The following is a 12,554-nucleotide window of genomic DNA, read 5'->3' on the forward strand; positions in this document are numbered from 1 at the left end:
TTTCATAATTTCTCATCCTATACGTTCGACATTTTAATTTTTCTTTTTACATGACCACAAAATAATTTTCCTAAGAAATCTACTTTTCTACATTCAGATATTTCCTTTTCTTTGACAGAGGAGGAAAAAATATAAAATTTTAAATAATGTCATAGGAAATCATGATAAAGGTGCTGTCAGAACGTTAAACCAAAAATGGAAAGGGGAGCTTTTACACTATACTTAATTTGACACGGAAAAGGGAATCTCACGAATTTCATCGAAAATCATTACATAATGAGGAAAGAATATCAAATCTAATAACCTTTACCTATAGCTTAATAAAGCTTCATTTTTAATTATTTCCCTATCTTTCCCTATTCCCTACTTTTTTCATTTATCCATATCTTTCATATGCCATCGTATACCTAAATGGGAGACCTACAAGAACATTTCATTATTTTAATTCTTTTGCCAGTATTCCTTTATTCCTTCCTACCTCCCTTCCTCCCTCCCACCCTCCCTTCTTTCCTTCCTTCCTTCCTTCCTTCTTTCCTTCCTTCCTTCCTCCCTTCCTTCCTTCCTTCCTTCCTTTCTTCCTTCCTTCCTTCCTTCCTTCCTTCCTTCCTTCCTTTCTTCCTTCCTTTCTTTCTTCCACCCTTCCTCCCTTCCACCCTTCCTCCCTTTCACCCTTCCTCCCTTCCGCCCTTCCATACTTCCTTCCTTCCTTCTTTACAGAGGAAGATCAAACTCACAAACGTCTCCGTCAGAGATCACGAACCCGGTTATTCCTCCGCGCTGCGACGGGGGAATGCGCGTACACCATCCGTAGTTCCGAATCACACCGCCATGCCGTCCCATATAGCGGAACAAAGCCGTCGCTTTCGATAAACGAACGTCAAAGCCAATCTGTTCACGCGCATGGTGTCGCGACGCTAATAAATATATCGTACTGAGCTCAAGCCCGAAAATAGTCGGGGTAATGAAAAATTTTCACCGACGCATCACAAATCGACCAAGACAATCTGCTTCCTTCCTCGACTCTTTCTCTTCAAGGCAAAAGCAACTTTTGCAACTCGTTCACATTAAAAGAACATACAACGTACAATTTCTTAAAAAGAAAACCAGATTCTTCGGAAGATTGTCACGAACTGAGACACGCACCAATAATATATGTATATTCAACTTGATAATTCTCTGTGTTTTAAAGAGAGAAACTAAAGAAAGAACGTAGACAATTCAATTTGACGAGTAAGATCGAGAGTTTCTTGTTGCAAGAAATGAACGAGCGTTTTTGATTTAAGATTAGTTAGCACGCGCGCACGGCTTCCACATGCCACGTAAAAACACGTTAGATCCGACACGACTCCGGTCGACTGCTCGTGTTTGCCAGCCAGGGCATAGCACCTCCCGTAGGAGCCGAGCGAGGAGTCAACCCGCTCCAGGAATAGAAACACCGAACCCGAAATGTTCGAGCGTTGGAGGCCCGACGTCAAAACGCACCGCGACGCAACAGAGAAAGATGTTCGATATTGGACAAAACCGCGAAAACTTAAGCGGATACCTTTTCGCATTCATGCCGTGCTCAATGTAACTTATACGATGTAACGTTTATCCAAATGATAATAATCGGTTTGAATAAATGTGCGAATACGTTTCAACGGACAAGTTGATAGATGCAATACAATATGGTGAATATCAAGTATAGGAAAAAAATTCAGTGCTTCCGATCTCATAGTTTGCTAACTTATCACCTATATTGTAATTACTTCTAATCGTCTATATTATAATTACTCATGTAGCTATTGTATATGCACGCACGCGCGCGCGCACACACACACAAACACACTTATATCCATATATGTTTATCGTATATATATGTATATGGTTATCATATGCTTATTGGGTAGCATGGTAGTTATTACATATAGGAAAGAATTTTATATTTTTAGTTTCATAACCTAGAATTTATATGGGTGGTAATATAGTGGCAATATTCATGCATTATATATGTCATATTATAGATATCATATTGTATATCGAATATACCAAACGGTCAATCAGACGACGAAACCTGAGAACCGTTAGCTATAGGAAAAATTTCTGCGCTCTTCGATTTATAGCAAAATATTTATATTCCATAATATAACTAACGGTATACATGTACAATATAATTTATTGTATTACATAATTAGAACGATGTCCATGTAGATGGAGAAAAATCATAATAAAATTACGTATCGAACAACTACGTATTTTAATAATCTTTAGTAATACAAAAATGCATTAAGATATCAAACACACAAACACAGGATCGACAATATTATTAAGAGAAGTCAAACAATATACAATCCTAATTACCGATGAAAATGATACTAGTTCGTTGGACACATAGCATACTACAGGCAATCGACAAGCATATGTAATTCCGTAGACCTGATTTTGTAATCCATAATACAATTATCTAAACATAAACATAGTGCCTGTAACATATTAGAGAATACGGTGCTGACCATATTTATAATGCTTGAAAATATATGAAATCTATCTTTTTAAGTCCCATAACGTTACGGAAGAAACATAAAAGTGAAACGTTTCACGATGCAATTAGTTGAATTTACACGTAATTATTTATACACCCATCAATGTACATCAGATAGTTATTTATAATTGTAAACAGAGAGATAGCTGACGTGTTATCCATTACAGTAGAGTAAGGCAACGATCACTTTTCCATTTTCCCATTTTTCCATTTTTCCATTATTCAATTTCATTTATTCTAAGAAACGCCAAAATAATTGTCGGATTGGCGAATCAAGATCGAACACGGAAAAGTCCGCGACCGATTATGCACCGATTGAAATTAAAAAGACCCATGGCCGGCAAGTGGTCACCCAATATGCAGGTTTGCTTGACATTGATAAAATGTGGATGGCTGTGTGCGTGTCGTCGCACGAAAGCGTTTGTTTTTCGTTAACTGCGGCAAACGGGCGGCAAAAGGGCGGCAAACGGATGACAAACGAACGGCAAACGAGCGACAAAAGGAAGAGAGAAAGAGAGAGAGAGAGAGAGAGAGAGAGTTCAGTTCTTTGTTACATCTCGAGAAAGGCGGATGCGGACGGGGCGCATCCGTTTCTGTTTTAACGAACAATCAGTTTATTAAAGTAACGATTTCCATTTAAACGACTGTTTCTTTATCCTGTGTCCTAGTATAATTATTTTAGATTCATAGAATTATTGTTATAAGTGACAAATATCGACATAATTATTGCAAACCAATGACTACATAGTCTTTCTAGTCTGTATGAGCTCGCGAGCGTGATAGAAAACTTGAAAGAACGACTAACGAAACTTGGAGAGAAATTAACAACGAGACAAAATAAAGAGCCGAAGCGAATTATTTAACGACAGGAAAACGCGGGGAAAGGAACAATTTGTTCTTACAAGACAAGATAACTCGATCTCTTTGTCCGGCGTTACGAGCGATTTTTAATGCACTGAATTCGCAAGGATCATCTCCGCTTTCGTTTTATCAGCTACCTTGTTCTTCGGGCAAGGGTGGGGGAACGTTCACTTCGACAACGCTCTCGCCCCTCAGTCGCGATCGCGTTGGCCACGTAAATTCCTTGTACATATTTTGTTTGACTCCGCTGGCTGAAAATAACGTAGTCGCTAACACGTGCGGATTGGGTGCTCCTTATCCAGGTACGGTTTTTCTATGATTCGGGTATCGATGGAGGAGGCGGCGGCTTATTTACGAACGATAGCAACTATTCAATAAGTAAATGTAATTTGAAATATATGGTCGTATTTGGTCTTATTTTAATCGGCACAGTTTCACAAGTACATTAGCGAAAGTTTAATTTTAAAAGAGTAAAGTATAAACAAATTTCACTATTACATTGGTATTGCTTCATTATCTCATCGATATTCGAATCTGGATCAGATCATATTATTCGGCCATCCAGTTTCAGCATGCGTCAAAGGGAAACTGTACTACATCACTGCTGATCTCAAATGATTTTCAAGCGACGAAAACTATGCCAGTGACCGCATTTTTCTAGCTTTCTGAAATAAATACATACCTTAATTACTTATTATGATGTAATAACTTATAATAATAATAATTACCTGTTAACCGAATAAGTCACATCCAGGAAATCTGCAACAATTGCAAGTATTTTATGATGCGGTGATCCAAGCTCTGCAATTGGAGAGTAGCATAGAGGTAGAAACGATTCAGTGCACAGAGGCACTGAACATTGACGATGGGACAGTAGATACGGCGAGTGTAAGAAAGGACGACACGAAAGATGAAGAAAATGAAAGAGGAAGAGGGACTGAGAGTCGAAGCGTATCGCAACATATAAAATATAAAATATAAAGGACCGTGACTAGCTGTGACTCATTTTTAACTGAGAAATTAAACTCCTTCATTTTTTATTTGCGATGAATGGAGCTTTTACCGACATGTTTCTGATTGAAATGATACCAAGCGCGATATACTTTGCGGGCGTATTTGCTTACTTCATAAATGATAATCAGATACATATCGATAAGTAAGTGAAATTCGAATTATACCGTGTTTGGTCTCATTTTAATCAGGGAAATGCCAAAAATATGTAGTCAGTAATAGTTTGATTTGAAGAAAAGCGAAGGATAAAAAGGTTTCACTTTTAAATTGGTACCTGTATACATTGTCTCAGCGTTATCTGACACTGGATCATGTTACATGCTGCTCAATCGTCGAGCTTATCGGTGCGTCAAGGGAAAGGGCCTTCCCCCTGTGATGGGGATGACGACCACGCGATTTCCTGTATTCACTTTCATTCTTGTTCGTGCACGAGCGAATAGAATAAAATAAGTTTCGATTAGTTTTACTTTCTTCTTGTTGTAGTTTCTTTTACTCGTTATCCGTTTTATTCGCTATTTTATTATTTCAACTACCATATTTATTTCAGCGACATTCTATTCCGACATACGTTCTGACAAGGTATATATAGTATCTCGTTACTTGATTGTAATTTAAAAAATTTTTAAAAATTTAAATTTAAAGAAGCAAATGTCGTGGTCGCTATTCAAAAACGATAAAAATTATAATCTGCGATTCGTTGTAATATTTAACTTTTACTGTGCAATTTCAGTCATGTATTAAATAGTACTTGTCAATAAGCACAATAAAAAAAGCTTAAAATCTAACTTTGTCGAACATATTACTCTTTTCCCATCTTTTCGCTTTAGTTAGTTGGTTAGTTAGATAGTTAGTTAGTTAGTTTGTTTGTTTGTTAGTTGCTTATTTCTCTTTTGGAATTTTTTCTTTTCGCTTTTTGTTGATATTATATACATATGTCACTGATACTTTGATCGTGAGACGTGCACGAACTTGGATGAAAGTGAATACCGGAAAGGAAACCTTCGATAACAATTGCAGGAAAAGAATCTACCCTCGGTAATGAAATGGACGTTATCCCCACCATATGGGGGTAATCAATGGGTGGCAATCATGTGGAATTTACACGACGCGTCGGTAAGTTTCAGGGCCAAGTTTCAGATATCGCTTAAACGATGTACGTCTGTCAGTACAAATCGAACGCTTTTTTGTCTTTGACATTTTTTTTTAAATTAAATTTTGCTACCGCATTTACAAGATCTTTATTGATTAAGCGGCCAAACACTATTCTATTTACTTATCGATTTGTATTTTAATTCACATCCATGAAGCACGCAAATTATATCGTGCTCCGTGTCATTTGAACCAGAAACATGTAACAAACATGTTGGTAAAGGTTTTATTCGTTACAAATGAAAAATAAAAAGGTTTCATACTTCAGTTAAAAAAGATATCAACTTGTGGCGTGCCTTCCTTCTATTTCATATGTCGACATATAATGTATGGTATGTAGGAACAATGTATATGTATAATATACTAAAACTATATGGTAGACAGAGAAGTAAGACGATGACGATGTGACAGCGTAAGAAGGGCAACACGTTGATTGAGTATTTGACACGAGATAAATTTATTTCAAGATACTAGAACAGTTTATTGGACGGAGTGGTCGATCTGAACGCTACGTAGTTCATGACCGACATCTTGTTCGCGGTCACTTTGCCATCTGGCGAGCGCATGATCCACGGTTGCTGCGTGAGTTTTACGTGATCGGAACTGTGTAAGATATTTTTGTATCTGGAGTCGAACATAAAGTCGAACGTTGGATGTCAGATCGAGGTAAATATAACTCGTAGGATAATTCTAATTGTCATACTGGTTATACCAATTGGTTATACCGGTTTGTTTCGTTACTATAAATTGGCGGCGAGCACGGATGGACGATGCAGCGGGAGAAGTGGACTGTGGCGAATAACGACGAGGAGCAGAACGACTAACGAGAAGAAGAAAAGGAGCGTTTAATCGCTGATAATGAGGAAACGTATAATCTCGTTGGTTGGGTGCGAGCGTGGAAGAAAAAGTGTGAAACGAAGAAAGGGCAGGACGAAGTAGCGTGCGAATGTGTAAATAAGATGTGTAAATAAAATCGTTTGGGAATGTAAAGCGTTTTGCGTAAAACAGATAATGATAAAAGCGTAAAAGTATAGGATGAAAAGGCGTGATATATAATAAAGATGCGGAAATAAAATAAGCGCGTATCTAATCTGGATGCGCGAAAGGTAATAGAAGGAGGAGAAGGAAAGGTAAGAGCGACGTTGATTTGACGTGAGATTTTGTCGAAACATGGGCTAGTTTTGTGAAAATTACAGAATGTGTAAAAAGATTGTAGACGTTAGAGGCGTGAAAGTTGAAAGAAGTAAGAGAGGAATAAAAAGGGAGTATAAAATGATAATAGGTAATACGTAAGGCAATAGAATTGTCTGGATGGTAGAAGAGGGGATTTATTTGGATTCTAAGAGACTAAAGAATAAGTAAAGATACATTTAGGAGATACATGTGTGCATTGTTTATTCGTCCATTGAATACAAATTGTGAAATTAGACTTCAAAACAATAGATGGAGTAGTTTCGAAAGGTTAATAATATAGTTGCTTTAAGAAAGGTGTAATTGTGGAACGTGCAATGGAATCGGGCAATCGAATAAAACACCATTACGAAAGTACCATTGCGTAGTAATTGTAATATGGAAATATATTAGTGGGGAAGAATCTTGTTAGAAGTTGGAATCTTGTAATTACACGGATACCGTGTGGAAAGCGATTGACGTTAAATAAATTCCACTTGAAGAAATGAAACGTATTAATATATAATAATATACGTAATAGTATAGAATAGTATTAATGCTAGTAATTATATAGAATTATGGGAAATATGGAGGTAATTGGGGTGGGTTGCAAGGGTGGATGAGAACTGTGGCGCATTACGGACACAGACATGAAAGAAAAATGTATCTGTTAGAAGAAGGTTGAGCGGGAGGGAACAGAAAAAGGAAATTATTGTAAAGATTAATGTTATTTAAGAAAGGAAAGTTGGGGCTGAAGAAGAAAGAAATGTAATTGTTGTAAGTGGAAAATGGCTGGTGAATGGAAATAAGGAGGGTGTAGGATAATAGGATGTGTCTAAACTGTTTTTTTTCAACGAAAGGATAAAAGAAGAAAAGAGCCGTGATTACGAAAGAAATGGATTAACCAGAAATGTATGTTTAAGTAAGCGACACGTAAAAAGCCCCGTTAGCTCCGCGGTAAAGTGTCGGATTCGTATTGAAATTTTGGTGTGGTGTGTTCGATTCTCGAGACTGCAGAGTCCTGCTGTTGCTATTTGCGGGAGGTGGGGGGTCGTTTTTACACTCCGCCGTTTTTCCCCCGGGGTAGCGTGTCCAAACCAACTGGCGGTAGTGTTTGAAAGCTACCGCATTTTGCTCCCGCAAACAATTTTTTTTGTGGGATTTGGTAGGTGTGGCAAGGAAGAGAAGAAGAGTAGCGTGCCTGGTCGTTGTAGGTATGGCATATGGATAGGTAAGGACATAAGCATTTATCGCACGATAGATTCCATTATAGACGGAATTCTACCGGATATTGCAATTATAAATTACAAACGTTATTAAATAAAACGACGTAAGTAATTAAATTAATAATTGACCTAAAACAACGTATTAACATAATCTTATATTAGAAACAGAATAAGAACAGAACTATCTGCGTGAAAATATCAGATTTCCATGTATATTTAATGATTAACGTAACTGTTAAACAGCGGTATATGCTTGGAACGAAGTTGAGAATGTTTATTAATCGATATAAAATATTCTGTCGAGTTGCAAAAATTAACGATGTTTAAAATATCCGCAACCGTTACGTATCCAAATGTTATATAAATTCTTCTCTCCCTGAAATAGGTGACTATAGTTTGACTATTGGCCAACTTCACGATCGGTTATTATAGTCAACCTTTTGCGCGATTAAGTCACTCTCCAAAGAATTGTAGGAGCATCCTTAGGTCCTGTGTCAAGTCCTTCATGCACAAAAGAATTAACTACGTGTCACGCAAAAATTGACAGAGTTGCTCCTGGGTGACGAAGGGTCATTGCGAATAATTGTTACTAATTGAATTATCAACATGTACGAATTTGAATTACAACATGCTGCCATCTATGGAAGACGGCTGGTATGGTACTGCGGGAAAGTAACAGGAGAGTAGAATGCGTGAGAAGGTATCTCAACTCCTGTTGGACAAGGGGAGCTATATTGCGCGACCAGGACAGACGTCCTTTCTCCCTCTAATGTTACGATTATTTCTTGATTATTCTTCCCCCTGGTAAAAATTTTCTTTTTCTTTGTAACAAATGCCAACTTCATGCAATATTAATTTGCTCTTTGAGGAATTGGAGAAGTTTCCTTAGATCCTTCAACAGCCTTCCCTAGATGAACTATCATCGGGTGTCCGCCTATTTGCGGGGCATAGTTCGGGCGTTCCTCCGGGACCGAAGTATTGTCTGCGCTGGCCCTGGTGGTCGGTCTTAGGACAGTTATTGTGGGTTCTCGCGTATGACGTGGTACCTAACCACAACGCCGACGACACGTTGGTGCTGGTTTGGCGCTCGGCATGGGGTAGGACTGTCCGTCTGGCGGAGATAGCCTGCGTCGTCGACGCCATCAGGGATTTGGGGCTGGAGGTATCCGCGCAAAAGTCGGAAGTCATGTGGTTGTGCAAGAGGGCCGATCACGGGACGCCACCGGCGGGTTACCGGCTGGGAGGGGTCGACGTCGAGGTCAGCACCCGGATGAAGTATCTGGATCTGACGCTCGACAGCCATTGGACCTTCGGCGATCACTTCGAGCGTCTGGTACCGTCCACCGAGGCTACAGCCAACGCCCTTCGACGTCTGCTGCCTCGGCCCGGCGTCGGGTTGCGCCGGCTGTACGCCGGGGTGGTGCGATCGAGGTTCCTGTACGGTTCTCCGATCTGGGCGGGCTTTGATGATCTAGATTGGATTAACATCTCCCTACGGGGGCACCGTGGGACGTCGTGAGCAACCGTGGGGTGCGTGCGCTTTGGCCTTAATTATTCGTAAGGTAAAAACAGATGCTAAGTTTTTGTAATTCCATTCCGTACAATGATACTTATCCATCTTGGAACGAAAAATAAAAATCTCCTCTCTATTCATTATTTCGCCTACTACACAGAAAAAATTGTCCTCGTTATTTATCGGTTCGCGATCGCTCAAATCTTTCACACTGTCGCGTGGTATACTCCCATATCTCTTTACGCAGGCCCATGGTCAAGTAGAGTCGTACCTCGACATTCTGCCAATGGGTTGAATGTCAAGATGGATGTATAAAGTTAAATAACCCATGGGCGGGTCTCTTGCGTAGTCACATCCGCGTGGTGAGACCTGGTAATTGGCATCGTTTTCCAAAAAATTAATCCGTTGATTAATCTTTGGAAAACGATACCAAGCTAAGAACTACGCAGCAGTCCGGTTTGTATCTCCAAATGCCGCGAACAGAATTTTGGATGATACAGACTGGGCTGCACCGTAGGTCACCGTTGGACATCGTTGGACGACGTTGGACACCGTTGGACAACGTTGGACGACGTTGGACGACGTTGGACGACGTTGGACTACGCTGGATACCTTGGAATGCGTGCGTTTTAGCCTTAATTAATCGTAAGATAGATACCTATGTTAAGTGCATTGTGAGCTCATTCTGTACAGCGATACTTATCCATCTTGGAACGAAAAATTGTACCCGCGATTTGTAGGTTCGCGATCGCTCAGTTGTTTCAAACTGTCGCGTGACGTACTCGCTCGTGCGTATTCCGGGTACGCGCGGGTCAACGTGCACTGGACAACTCTTGGGATTCGTAAGGCGGCCCAAGCACATCTCAGTCTTGGTGACTGCTCGACGACTGCTCGACGTTCGCACCGGATCGCGGGAGTTGTCGTCGCGCCGCTGATGCTTGCGAATCTGTTGGGGATTCAGTCGTGGATCTGCACTCCTGTCCGATTGGTACTTCGGTACTCGGGCAAGGACCTGTAATTTCACGTCCTCCGTAAACCTGTTCGGGCCCGCGAGGGTGGGCCCCACTGTTCAGTTGAAGATCATGCCTTCGTAATCCTGTTCAGCGGCCCCTCCACAGGGGTGGGTCCCACTGTTCAGTTGAGGCCTCTGCCTTCGCAATCCTGTTCAGCGGCCCCTCCCCGGGTTCCACATGTTCAGTTGGAGTGCGTTAAGTTGCCGGCCTATGTGCTGGATCCACGGCTGGATCACCAGCGGATTACTGGCATCATCGGTCGGCGGCATCGACCGCGACTCGTGTAAGTTGCGAACGGCGAAACAGGAATCGAGTTATGGTCAATACTTGGGCTTTCCGCTAATCCTTCGTGTTATCCTGTGCACGGGGGTACGTCGCGTAAGTTTGTTAGTTCGTTCGTTAGCTTCATTTTCTTTGATTCGTTCCAAGATAGATAAATGTGTCTTTGATACCGAATGCTGCCAATAGCGACGCCAATTATTGTACAATATTTGTACGGATCTATGCAGTCGTTGTGTGGGAGATAGCTGTGGCGTTATGTATGCTTTGCTCCACGATTGTAAAGATTCATGTAAGCGCTGCGTTGGAGATATGTGTTTCGCAGTTATGCCACGAAGCAACTATTTCTTTACGCAGGCCCATGGACAAGTAGAGACGGTACTCGACATTTGCCAATGGGTTGAATGTCGAGATGGACGTATAAAGATAAATAACCCATGGGCGGGTCTCTTGCGTAGTCACCTCCGCGTGGTGAGACCTGGTAATTGGCATCGTTTTCCAAAAAATTAATCCGTTGATTAATCTTTGGAAAACGATACCATGCTAAGAACTACGCAGCAGTCCGGTTTGTATCTCCAAATGCCGCGAACAGAATTTTGGATGATACAGACTGGGCTGCACCGTAGGTTACCGTTGGACACCGTTGGACGACGTTGGACACCGTTGGACGACGTTGGATACCGTTGGACAACGTTGGACGACGTTGGACTACGCTGGATACCTTGGAATGCGTGCGTTTTAGCCTTAATTAATCGTAAGATAGATACCTATGTTACGTGCATTGTGAGCTCATTCTGCTCAGCGATACTTATCCATCTTGGAACGAAAAATTGTACCCGCGATTTGTAGGTTCGCGATCGCTCAGTTGTTTCAAACTGTCGCGTGACGTTCTCGCTCGTGCGTATTCCGGGTACGCGCGGGTCAACGTGCACTGGACAACTCTTGGGATTCGTAAGGCGGCCCAAGCACATCTCAGTCTTGGTGACTGCTCGACGACTGCTCGACGTTCGCACCGGATCGCGGGAGTTGTCGTCGCGCCGCTGATGCTTGCGAATCTGTTGGGGATTCAGTCGTGGATCTGCAATCCTGTCCGATTGGTACTTCGGTACTCGGGCAGGGACCTGTAATTTCACGTCCTCCGTAAACCTGTTCGGGCCCGCGAGGGTGGGCCCCACTGTTCAGTTGAAGATCATGCCTTCGTAATCCTGTTCAGCGGCCCCTCCACAGGGGTGGGTCCCACTGTTCAGTTGAGGCCTCTGCCTTCGCAATCCTGTTCAGCGGCCCCTCCCCGGGTTCCACATGTTCAGTTGGAGTGCGTTAAGTTGCCGGCCTATGTGCTGGATCCACGGCTGGATCACCAGCGGATTACTGGCATCATCGGTCGGCGGCATCGACCGCGACTCGTGTAAGTTTCGAACGGCGAAACAGGAATCGAGTTATGGTCAATACTTGGGCTTTCCGCTAATCCTTCGTGTTATCCTGTGCACGGGGGTACGTCGCGTAAGTTTGTTAGTTCGTTCGTTAGCTTCATTTTCTTTGATTCGTTCCAAGATAGATAAATGTGTCTTTGATACCGAATGCTGCCAATAGCGACGCCAATTATTGTACAATATTTGTACGGATCTATGCAGTCGTTGTGTGGGAGATAGCTGTGGCGTTATGTATGCTTTGCTCCACGATTGTAAAGATTCATGTAAGCGCTGCGTTGGAGATATGTGTTTCGCAGTTATGCCACGAAGCAACTATTTCTTTACGCAGGCCCATGGACAAGTAGAGACGGTACTCGACATTTGCCAATGGGTTGAATGTCG

The 12,554-nt window shown here is 41.7% G+C and overlaps 1 long non-coding RNA gene across 1 annotated transcript; it reads right to left on the reverse strand.

Moving 5' to 3' along the window:
* Positions 1-3,789: 3,789 nt before the first annotated feature.
* LOC125384824 lies at positions 3,790-5,410 on the reverse strand. The gene is made up of 3 exons (XR_007223622.1): positions 4,668-5,410; positions 4,111-4,183; positions 3,790-4,047 (listed from the first exon to the last, which is right to left on the reverse strand). It is a non-coding gene; the product is annotated as an uncharacterized LOC125384824 (long non-coding RNA).
* Positions 5,411-12,554: the final 7,144 nt, after the last annotated feature.

This window comes from Bombus terrestris, chromosome 4 (genome assembly GCF_910591885.1).
Source record: "Bombus terrestris chromosome 4, iyBomTerr1.2, whole genome shotgun sequence".
Lineage (NCBI taxonomy): Eukaryota > Metazoa > Arthropoda > Insecta > Hymenoptera > Apidae > Bombus > Bombus terrestris.